Source organism: Bombina bombina, chromosome 3, assembly GCF_027579735.1.
Source record: "Bombina bombina isolate aBomBom1 chromosome 3, aBomBom1.pri, whole genome shotgun sequence".
NCBI lineage: Eukaryota > Metazoa > Chordata > Amphibia > Anura > Bombinatoridae > Bombina > Bombina bombina.
The window spans coordinates 1,099,737-1,103,750 of record NC_069501.1 but is presented as its reverse complement, the minus strand read 5'-3'; the positions used below and the strand labels follow the sequence as shown (position 1 = coordinate 1,103,750).

At 39.9% G+C, this 4,014-nt stretch overlaps 1 pseudogene; it reads right to left on the bottom strand.

Annotated features, from left to right (window-relative positions):
• Window positions 1-2,994: 2,994 nt before the first annotated feature.
• Window positions 2,995-3,196, bottom strand: LOC128655009 (uncharacterized; annotated as a pseudogene).
• Window positions 3,197-4,014: the final 818 nt, after the last annotated feature.

Below are 4,014 nucleotides of genomic sequence, written 5' to 3'. Positions count from 1 at the left end.
ACTTAACATTTTTATTAATAGATTTAACAGTAAAGGAAAGAAAGTTAAAAAAATATATACTTCACCAAATCCGGAAAATCTTTCCCTCCACAGGACTTACTCCTACAAAGCTTTTCTCTACTGAGCTTATCCATGCTGGAACTCCAAAAAAAAGAAAACAAGGGTTTGTTAATCCGCTTCAACCATAAAGAATTAGGAGTAAAAACTAAACAACAAAACAAAATGATTGGCAAGAAAACAGATTTAATGACCAAAATTTTACCTTCAAAAGATAAATCACGAAGTTTCCAAAAGGCACATTTGCCCTCAAGTTTCTTAACCACAGCAGACCAATTCTCCTGTCCCTTTAACTCCTGATCAAAATGAATACCAAGGACCTTAACTGAGTCCCTTCTTACCTCAATATCCTGCGGTAAGTCCTCCTTCCAAATCCCAAACACCATAACACACTTTTTTGAAAGTTTAAATGTAATCCACACCCAGCAGAAAACAATCTAGCCAATAAAATACATCTATGGACAGCAGCATAGGAGGAACAAATAACATTTACATCATCCATATAAGAAAGACATTTGACTTGTTCACCATTACCTCCAGGAACAAAAATACCACGGATAACCTTAACTCCCCAAATCTTAACAAGGAAAGGTTCTATGGCACACACAAAGAGAATAGGGGACAAGGGACACCCCTGCCTGACCCCTGACCTGATAGAAAAACCATCTCCAAGAAAACCATTTATCAATAACTTACTTACGCCGCCATCATATAAAGACTTAATCTGCTGAATCAAAATTCTCTCTCTGAGGCTTGGCTACTGAATCCGTCACACCTACAGGGGATACAGAAGGAACAAAAGAATCCCCTATTGGGGAAACAACATTATCGGCAAACAAAACATCCAACTCATTCTCAGAGTAAACAGAACCTTCCTCTTCTGAATTTACAGGAAAATAATCAGAATTTTCTTTACCAATATCAACCTTAACAACACCTGCATAGATTGGCTTTGACTTTCTTGGACATTCACCAAACAAATGATCTAATGAATAGCAAAGATGACATTTCTTTACTTTACATTCACTAGTGGCATGTAAATCAGTCTGACAATTAGTACAAAATTTACTAACACAATTCTCTATTTTGTGACCATAAACTAAACATTTTCTGCAAAAACTCGCCTGACCCTTATAATAGGCACGGCCTTTATTAGAACCAATGAACACAATCATAGGAGGACATTTCATTCCATTAAAGGAAGATTCATCAGTACGAAATTGCACACGATACAGGCGCTTACCATTCCAAATGCCATGCTCATTAAACACTTTCTTAATGAAAACAACTTTGGAACAGTAAATATGCAAATATTTCAAAATGTCCTCCTCTGAAATGTATGGATTGTACATATGCAGTGTCAAAAGTACATCTTCCTCCATATACTTCAAATCACACCAAATACCCTTTAGTAAGTCATGTTCAGCATATTTTAAATACAACTTTCTGAAGTTGAATACAGCAGCAGGACAGGAAAAAGTGACATCAATAAAGCCCATTTTTAAAAAATCTTGACTACAGAAAAAATCACTCAATTCAATTTTCATCAAACCAAAAAAGATTTTGTCATACAAAAATTTTTCTGTAACAAGACCTCTAACAGATTCTTGAACATAAAAACGGACTGTGTTTCTATAAGTCGTAAAAAATCGCGCCTTGTTAGAGGCCGATGAAAAACGGGAATCTGCCATCTCCCAAAAGATGAGAAGGAATGCCACTCCCCCAAAAGCAGCAAGGACTCCAACCCCCAAAAAAGGAAGAAAGGAGCCCAAGGCCAAGAGAGTGGGTCTTCTCAAAGAAAAAAAAAAAACAGCTACCGATTGCTTCAGGTCGTGCCCCAGCACCCAATAGCAGCAGTGCCCCAATCCCGAAGGGAAGGGGCAATAGGCCGAGAGAGGGGGTTCCCTTAGCAACCTCTGACTAGATCAAGAAAAACAAAAATACCCCTTGATCTAGCCAAAAGGCCGAGAAGCGATAACCGCAACGCTCTTGTCTGGGACGCCGCATGCTCAGAGCACTCCCTCTGCCTCGGGGAGACAAATCACACCATTGGAAATTCACAAGCTGCAGCAGCAGCAACCAACAACTATACATGGCTGGCTGCTAGGCCAGGCAAAAAACACAACTACTGACCGGGGATAAAAAAAAAAACTCTGCTTCATGATAAAAAGCAGCAGCGGCGACGACAACCACCAGGAACCTGCTGCCTGACTACTGGAAAGATAGCTGCTCTCCAATTTGCATGGCTCCGCCTCCTCCACCCTCCCCCGAAAACGGGCCCCCCCTCCTTCCCCCCCCGCCATCGTTGGAGCTGCACTCTGGAGACAGACAGGCAGAAAGGCGTGAAAGCCACCCGGCTGCTCAGGCTGATTGCACCTACCTAGCTGCTACTGGATCTTGTGGGCCTAGCTGCCCGCCTACCTACCTACCTACCTAGCTAGCAGGCTCCACTCATTTTAGAAAAACTTCCATGAGCAGGCACCAGGTGGAGAAAGAAGCACACAGACAACAATGACAGCTCCAAAGACTTTTATTGTCTGCCAAGAAGGAGAGATAGATAGAAAGATTTTGTAAACACATAGATAAATCAAGCAATGGACACATCAAAATACATACAAAATGATGAAACACATAAATAAATGAATAATTAAATAAATAAATAGATTCACACATCAATACATAGATTTGTGAGGGAAGGCTCGTCACATGAAACAGGAACAACAAAGGCTAACAAACACGTCGCCTCGCCAGGTAAATACCGTTTCCTAGGCTTTTTTGGCCCAGCACACAAGGGGTTAACAAGAATCCGAAATGAAAGCAGGCAGGAAAGGAGCTCGTCGCTGAGGCTTTCTTGCAAAAATCAGCTGCTGCAGCTCATTTCGGCTTCTGGTTGTTGTTGGGCTGATGATGATTCTGTTTTTGTCACACAGCAAAAGAGAGGGGTGCACCGGTCATGGAGGTACTGCAATACCAGGTCAATGCGTGGAGTGGACAGAGCAAGCTCTTCTTCCATCTCCCTGTTTCAAAAATCCATTTAATCTATGGCACCCAGATAGGGCGCGTATCAGATATTAAACTGATAAGAACAGATTTTTATTATTTATTTTTTTTCCACTCAGTCAAGACATAATAAATTAATAATAATGAACTAATCCGCCAAGTCCATTGTTTATATAATGATGTTCTAAAACATCATAGTGGAAAAGTAATGTGGTATTCCGTGGAATAAAATTCTGTGGCAAGCAGGAAATAAAGATAATACATATTATATAAAAAAAGGAAATTTAACATACTAAAATCACATTCCATAATAAAAATCCCCAAATTGTATCTGCTTTCTTTTTCCCAACCCTCTTAACATCCCTCAAATAATATACATACATAAAACTAAGACTTAAAGAGATACAATCTTTGGGAGAAACAGTCTCTTTCCTAAAAAGTAAAATATTTCGAACTTTCCATAAGGCTTCTTTAAAACAATTAATTGTCATCCACACCCATAAAAATTTTGCTTTATCTATGCAACCAAACTTACCATATAAAACTGCCTCATGATTTAAAAACTGAACCCCACCCAACCATTTAATAAGTGGCCCTGTCAGTCTCCACACCACTTGAGCAAAAGGGCAATTCCAGAAGATATGGAGAGGTGTTTCATCAACTGTACAGGTAAGTCTGGGACACTTAGCTCTCGCCACTAACCCCCTTCTATGCTGAAATTCCCTGGTACTTAAACAATCTCTCACAATACCCCAGGCCAGATCCTTTTGGAAATTACTTAACTCCCTCCTAGAGACATTCCTCCAGATCTTAAGGGACACCGAGCCTGAGAAATTACACACGGGCCCCACAACCTCAGCTCGCTTAAATAAAACCAAAATCTTTCTATGATCAGATAAAATATCCAGAGGAACATCTCTAAGACGAAATTCTCGAACTACTTTTTCTAAAATCACA